This window comes from Coregonus lavaretus (assembly GCF_964263955.1).
Source record: "Coregonus lavaretus genome assembly, chromosome: 11".
NCBI lineage: Eukaryota > Metazoa > Chordata > Actinopteri > Salmoniformes > Salmonidae > Coregonus > Coregonus lavaretus.
In genome coordinates, this window is record NC_139998.1 from 44,263,689 (window position 1) to 44,272,249 (window position 8,561).

The following is an 8,561-nucleotide window of genomic DNA, read 5'->3' on the forward strand; positions in this document are numbered from 1 at the left end:
TTGTAGCGTCATACCCAAGAAGACTCGAGACTGTAATCGCTGCCAAAGGTGCTTCAACAAAGTACTGAGTAAAGGGTCTGAATACTTATGTAAATGTGATATTTTTGCAAATGTATAAAAAATAAAAAACTATCTACAAACTTGTTTTTGCTTTGTCATTATGGGTTATTGTGTGTAGATTGATGAGGGGAAAAAAATATGTTATCCATTTTAGAATAATTCTGTAACGTAACAAAATGTGGAAGAAGTAAAGGGGTCTGAATACTTACCGAATGCACTGTATACCTACGGAGGAGTGGCTTCTATGGAGGAACTTTGAATGTCTTTGAATATCCGAGTTGGTTTAAAGTTGTACCAGAGCAAACTTTAGATAACTATCTAGCTAACAAGCTTGTGTGTGCAGAGCAGCACTAGAATTTAAAAACATGTCTTACCTTTTTGTAGTTAATAAATCCAATTTGAAACCTGATAACTATACTTAACTAGCATTGAAAAAGTCAATCTAATCTAGTCAGTCTCCCTAATTTCTGAATTATGCTTATAACTTCATCAGTAGGCTACAGTAACCTATGCTTCAGAGGGGAGGTGCAGGTAGCCTACACACACTGTCAGGGTGTCAGTGTGATGCGGTAGGACGATGTCAGCCGCAGGACACAGAGCTAATCGAAAACGTACTTTACGCATAGGTAACGTAAATAACATAACCTCCACACATGGAGGAAACAAACCCGCTCACCAGACGACAACCAAACATGAACAAACACGCACAAAATACAGTGGGAGCCAGAGGGTTAAATAGGGAAGTAATCAATACCTAATGGGAACCAGGTGTGAACAATAAAGACATGACAAGTAGAACACAGAAACATAGATCGGTAGCAGCTAGTACTCCGGTGACGACGAACGCCGAGGCCTGCCCGAGCAAGGAGAAGGAGCAGCCTCGGCTGAATCCGTGACAGTACCCCCCCCCTTGACGCGCGGCCCCAGCCGTGGGCCGACACCGGCCTCGGGGACGGCCAGGAGGACGCGGCGCAGGGCAAGCCGGATGACAACGGTGGAAATCCCTCAACATCGAGGGATCGAGGATGTCCCTCCTAGGGACCCAGCACCGTTCCTCCGGACCGTACCCCTCCCACTCCACGAGATACTGCAGGCCCCCCACCCGACGCCTCGAATCCAGGATGGAACGGACCGAGTACGCCGGTGCCCCCTCGATGTCCAGTGGGGGCGGAGGAACCTCCCGTACCTCAGACTCCTGGAGTGGACCAGCTACCACCGGCCTGAGGAGTGACACATGGAACGAGGGGTTAATACGATACTCAGGAGGAAGCTGTAACCTATAACAAACCTCGTTCAATCTCCTCAGGACTTTAAATGGCCCCACAAACCGCCGACCCAGCTTCCAGCAGGGCAGGCGAAGGGGCAGGTTTCGGGTCGAGAGCCAGACCCGGTCCCCCGGTGCATACACCGGAGCCTCACTGCGGTGGCGGTCGGCGCTCGCCTTCTGTCGCCTGATGGTCCGTTTCAGGCGTACATGGGCAGCGTTCCAGGTCTCTTCCGAGCGCCGAAACCACTCCTCCACCGCAGGTGCCTCGATCTGGCTCTGATGCCAAGGTATCAGGACCGGCTGATAACCTAACACACACTGAAATGGAGTAAGGTTAGTGGAGGAGTGGCGGAGGGAGTTTTGGGCCATCTCTGCCCAGGGGATAAAACCTGACCACTCCCCCGGCCGGTCCTGGCAATAGGGCCGCAGAAACCTACCCACATCCTGGTTCACGCTCTCCACCTGCCCATTACTCTCGGGGTGAAAACCTGAGGTCAGGCTGACCGAGATCCCCAGACGTTCCATGAACGCCATCCAGACCCTTGAGGTGAACTGGGGACCCCGATCAGATACAATATCCTCAGGTACCCCGTAGTGCCGGAAGACGTGTGTAAATAGGGCCGTAGGGAGACCGGGCATAGGAATGAGACGACAGGACTTAGAATACCGATCCATAACGACCAGGATCGTGGTGTTCCCTTGTGACGGTGGAAGGTCCGTAACGAAATCCACGATAGGTGGGACCACGGCCGTTGTGGAACGGGTAGGGGTTGTAATTTCCCTCTGGGCAGGTGTCTAGGTGCCTTACACTGAGCACACACAGAGCAGGAGGAAACATAAACCCTAACGTCCTTGGCTAAAGTGGGCCACCAGTATTTCCCACTAAGACAGTGCACTGTCCGACCCATGCCAGGATGACCAGAGGAGGGTGACGTGTGAGCCCAATAGATCAATCGATCGCGGACCTCTTACGGCACGTACGTACGACCCTCTGGACACTGGGGGGGAGTGGGCTCTGTATGTAACGCCCGCTCGATGTCCGCGTCAACCTCCCACACCACCGGTGCCACCAGACACGACGCCGGAAGTATGGGAGTGGGCTCAATGGACCTCTCCTCTGTGTCATACAATCGAGACAGGGTGTCTGCCTTAGCGTTCTGGGAAGCTGGTCTGTAAGAAAGTGTGAACACAAAAAGAGTGAAAAACATGGCCCACCTTGCCTGGCGAGGGTTCAATCTCCTCGCCGCCCGGATGTGGTCCTCTGTAGCTCAGCTGGTAGAGCACGGCGCTTGTAACGCCAAGGTAGTGGGTTCGATCCCCGGGACCACCCATACACAAAAATGTATGCACGCATGACTGTAAGTCGCTTTGGATAAAAGCGTCTGCTAAATGGCATATTATTATTTATTATTATTATGTACTCCAGATTGCGGTGGTCAGTCAAAATGAGAAAAGTGTGTTTAGCCCCCTCAAGCCAATGCCTCCACACTTTCAGAGCTTTAACCACAGCTAACAGCTCCCGGTCCCCCACATCATAGTTGCGCTCCACCGGGCTGAGCTTCTTTGAGAAGAAAGCACAGGGGCTGAGTTTTGGTGGCGTACCCGAGCGCTGAGACAGTACAGCTCCTATCCCTGCCTCGGATGCGTCCACCTCTACTGTGAATGCTAAGGAGGGATCCGGATGAACCAGCACCGGAGCCGAGGTAAACAGGTCCTTCAGGTGACCAAACGCCCTGTCCGCCTCGGCTGACTACTGCAGGCGCACCGGTCCCCCCTTCAGCAAGGAGGTAATGGGAGCTGCTACCTGACCAAAGCCCCGGATAAACCTCCGGTAGTAGTTGGCAAACCCTAAAAAACGCTGCACCTCCTTAACCGTGGTTGGAGTCGGCCAATTACGCACGGCCGAAATGCGGTCAATCTCCATCTCCACCCCTGACGCGGACAGGCGGTGCCCTAGGAAGGAAACAGACTTTTGAAAGAACAGACATTTCTCCGCCTTGACGGACAGGTCATGCTCCAACAGGCACCTTGCGCACCAGGGACACATGCTCGGCTCGTGTAGCGGAGTATATGAGAATATCATCTATATACACCACTACACCCTGTCCGTGCAGGTCCATGAAAATCTCATCTACAAAGGATTGGAAGACTGATGGAGCGTTCATCAACCCGTACGCCATGACGAGGTACTCATAGTGCCCAGATGTGGTACTAAATGCCGTCTTCCACTCATCTCCCTCCCGGATACGCACCAGGTTGTACGTGCTCCTGAGATCCAATTTTGTGAAGAAGCGCGCCCCGTGCAATGACTCCGTCATACTAGCAATGAGCGGTAGTGGATAACTGTACTTGACAGTGATCTGATTGAGACCCCGGTAGTCAATGCACGGGCGTAAACCTCCATCCTTCTTCTTCACAAAAAAGAAACTTGAGGAGACAGGTGAAGTGGATGGCCGAATGTATCCCTGCCCCAGAGATTCGGAGATATATGTCTCCATAGCCGCTGTCTCTTCCTGTGACAGGGGATACACACGTGACTCCGGGGAAGTGCAGCGCCTACCTGGAGATTTATCGCACAATCCCCCTGTCGATGGGGTGGTAATTGAGTTGCCTTCTTTTTACAGAAGGCGAGAGCCAAATCGGCATATTCGGGTGGAAAGTGCATGGTGGAGACCTGGTTTGGACTTTCCACCGTAGTTGCCCCTATGGAAACACCTACACACCTCCCCGAGCACTGACTTGACCATCCCTTGAGAGCCCTCTGTTGCCATGAAATTGTGGGGTCATGAGAAGTTAACCAGGGAAGCCCCAACACCACTGGAAACACAGGAGAATCAATCAGATAGAGACTAATTTTCTCCTCATGACCCTCCTGCGTTTTCATCCAGAGTGGAGCTGTGACCTCCCTAATCAGGCCTGACCCTAAAGGGAGACTATCTAAGGCATGTACAGGGAAGGGCACATCAACAGGAACAATAGGAATCCCTAAACTACGGGAAAACTGACGATCAATAAAGTTCCCAGCTGCGCCTGAATCTACGAGCGCCTTATGCTGGGAATGAGTGGAAAACTCTGGAAATACAATATCAATACACATATGCGCAACAGGGAGCTCTGGGTGAGTCGGGTGCCTACTCACCTGAGACGGTCCACCAGTGCTCTGCCTACCGCCTCGACTCCTGAAAGACCCTCCCCAGCACCGACCAGCAGTGTGTCCTCCGCGGCCACAGTTGGTGCAGGAGATGGCCTTCCTTCCGGTCTCCCTAAGCGCAGCACCTCCGAGCTCCATAGGAGTAGGGTCGGAGGTGCTGGCGGGTGAAATCCTCATAGCGTACTGACGCTGCGTCTATTCCTCCCCACTCGGCGTTGGCCCACTCGAGCGCTCTTCCCGACAGACAGGAGATGAGGGCGGACACGCTCTCGTATCCCGAGGGAGCCGGGTGGATGGTAGCCAGGTAGAGCTCTACCTGGAGCAGAAAACCCTGGCACCCGGCAGCTGTACCATCATATGCCCTCGGGAGCGAGAGCCAAATCCCACTGGACCCAGGTGACGAAGGGGTGGACAGTGGTGTGGGTGGTTGTGTAGTTGGAGGAGGTGTAGGACAACCGCCTCTCTCCCATCGCTCCATAGTGTTCAACACGCGCTCCATTGAGGTGCCGATAGTCTGGATCGTGGTCGCCTGCTGTTGGACACGTTCCTCCATTGATCCAGACGAAATGAATGTACCTGCTGACTTCATTTATGGTGCGTGTTTCTGTCAGGGTGTCAGTGTGATGCGGTAGGACGAAGTCAGGCGCAGGTCACAGAGCTAATCGAAAACGTACTTTACTCGTAGGTAACGTAAATAATATAACCTCCACGCAGGGAGGAAACAAACCCGCTCACCAGACGACAACCAAACATGAACAAACACGCACAAAATACAGTGGGAGCCAGAGGGTTAAATAGGGAAGTAATCAATACCTAATGGGAACCAGGTGTGAACAATAAAGACAAGACAAGTAGAACACAGATACATAGATCGGTAGCAGCTAGTACTCCGGTGACGACGAACGCCGAAGCCTGCCTGAGCAAGGAGGAGGAGCAGCCTCGGCTGAATCCGTGACACACACACACACTGGCAAAGATTTCCAGCTGGCAGGCAGATGCTGTAATACGTTTCTGAGTGACAGAGTGAGGGCTTTGCATAGGTGCTTTGTAGCGATTTTTGTGGGACTGGAAAAATGCCGGAATGTAAAATAACGTTATTAACCGGTTCCCATGCTTTTAAAACAACTGTTCTGTTCTGGAACAGTATAGATCACTTTCGTTTTCGGTTTGGGTTCTGTTCCTCAAATAATTTCATTATTTTCAGGCTTTCGGTTCTGTTCCCTGAACCAGTTCCAACCCTTGCCCCTTTAACTGATACAATTCGTTTTCTATTAGCATTGCAACATTCTCTGAAAATGCTAATGAGGAGATTTTGGACGTTGCTAAACAACCAGCTAACAAATTTTAAAATGGTTTGGAGGAAATGACAACACCTTAGGAAAGTTTAAAACTAGCTAAAACTTTAAAAAAGAGAGCAGTCACTTTAGCTCTGATCTTTTTTAATATTTGTACATCCATTTCACTTACTTCTACTGGTCAAGATTGTGTAAGGTAAAGGGATTACCAATGCTAATGATCTAATTTAATTCAACTAATTCTAGCATGACGCCTTTTCTGATCCCAAGGGCACAGTCACAAGATAAATATAAGATAAACACTTAATTGAATTAACCTTTTGGCAGAGACTGGTGTGCGGATGAGGTATCCAATGTCAGCATAGGTCAAATGAGTCAGACAACAAGCATCAGTTAAACTAGTCTAATGAGCAAGCTGTAAACATCCCCATGTTACTCCACAGGAGGTTGTTTGTCAGTGTACAGTGAATAATTAAATCACAAATCTTTGTTGTCTTGTGTACTATTCCGCCTGCTTATCAATGTGCACAAATGGGCAATAAGGAAGAAGTTTTCTTGTGGGAGGCTCATTGAAAATATACTAAATATAATGCTGGTAATAATATATACCATTTAGCAGATGCTTTTATTTGAAGTGTAAGGGTGGCCCCAGCAGGGATCAAATCCACAATTTGGGGGGAGGCACAATTTTGGGGGGTTCTGGCATTGGAATGATTTTGAATTCTGCTTATATCACGCTATACCACAATTAACATAAAGTTAAAATGACAAGACTCCGAGATCATGGAGTGCTTTTTAAGTGACAGGTTGGCGCCAAATCTGTAACCCATCTTCGCTGCACTGAAAGCACAATGGACAGCGCCCTACACAGTAAAGCAAGGCCTATTTGGCCATGAATATATGCTACAAAATAGAAAGATTAATTCACCTATTACAAACAGCCTTGTGAATGCAGCCAAATACAACTTATTTTTCTTTCCACAGTGAAGTGCATTTCAAATGCTCCTTGCTTGATGCGTGCTTATCGAATCCTTATCGCATGCTTTCAGTTAGAATATCCGCCTTAGGTGAATGCCTTGTTGGCGTTAGCATTGGACCCAATACAGAACCTTCGCCATGGAAACCAAAATGCCTCATCTGCAGTATCCGAGTATTCCAGCCACTCTCTTCCTATGAACCTGTTGCTATTAAATTAACGTTTTTGGACAGAAAACCTGCGGCTAGGGTAGGACTCTAGGCCAACCTGGGCTGGCTCCTCTATTCCAAGATCGTCAGGAACAGTCGGGGGGTGGAGGGGGCTGTGGAGCCATTATCCTGGCAGCACTTGTGGAAGCGAGGTGGGCTCTTCACGTGGAGCTAGCTGGAGCTCGGCAGCATCATTGTTGCTGGGCTTGGTGGCAGCCTCGGTGGTTTCATTTCTGATATCCATTGTGGCAGTGGCAGATTAGCTGGTTAGAGCTTTTTACAGCTAGCTAAGAAGCTAACTGAACACTTTAGTGGTGGGGTGTGAGGCAGAGTTGAGTGAAGCAGCTTCCACCTTATAAATGAAATATTACAGGTGGAGATGTATTTCGTTATTCACGTAGCCTACCACGTTAGGGATGGATCTACATTTACATAATGGGTACCTGGAGGAAAATGGGGGAGGGTCATGCTTTTGTAATTTCAGTCAAGGGGAGGGTTTAATATTTTTTAAATCTAGGAGAAAGTAATGTAAAAAGGATTTAATATTATTCAAATTTGATTATTTTTTAAATTTCTTGTACCATATTGTCTTTCATTGAAATAGTAAGTTGAATGCACCAATTTGTAAGTCGCTCTGGATAAGAGCGTCTGCTAAATGACTTAAATGTAATGTAAATGTAGTCCAGGGGAGGGTCATGTAATTTGCAATTGATCAAATGTATATACAGTACCAGTCAAAAGTTTGCACACACCTACTCATTCAAGGGTTTTTCTTTATTTTTACTATTTTCTACATTGTAGAATAATAGTGAAGACATCAAAACAATGAAATAACACATATGGAATCATTTAGTAACCAAAAAAGTGTTAAACAAATCAAAATATATTTTATATTTGAGATTCTTATAATAGCCAACCTTTGCCTTGATGACAGCTTTGCACACTCTTGGCATTCTATCAACCAGCTTCATGAGGTAGTCAGCTGGAATACATTTCAATTCACAGGTGTGCCTTCTTAAAAGTTAACTTGTGGAATTTATTTCCTTTGTGGTATCTGAGGAATTTATGACTTTGCTAACGTTTTCAAATGGTATCTTGGAGGATGTTGATTCAGCTTAGGGAAGCATCTGGGGAGCAGTTTTATAGGGGCACCCCATAAAACAGAGGAAGTCTCATGGGATTGGTCTGTATGGGAAACCACTCATATCATGGTAAAGATTATAAATACTTGGTTGAGACAAAGGAGGTCAGAACAAACATATTATTTTGGGTCGCTGTTCTCCAGATGCCTGCAGACGTCTGTAAACTTATGCTGAAATCTTGTGATATAAATAAACCTTTATAATCAAAGTACAGTGTAAGCGGACTCCTTGGTCTCACAGCAAAGATTAGCATTATTCTTTATAAACAACACCTTCTTAATGCGTTTGAGCCAATCAGTTGTGTTGTGACAAGGTAGGGGGGGTATACAGAAGATAGCCCTATTTGGTAAAAGACCAAGACTGGTACGGTATTTCTCAGTGTTTTAGAATTAGTTGCTTATTAGGCTATATTTACATTTACGTCATTTAGCAGACGCTCTTATCCAGAGCGACATATAGTT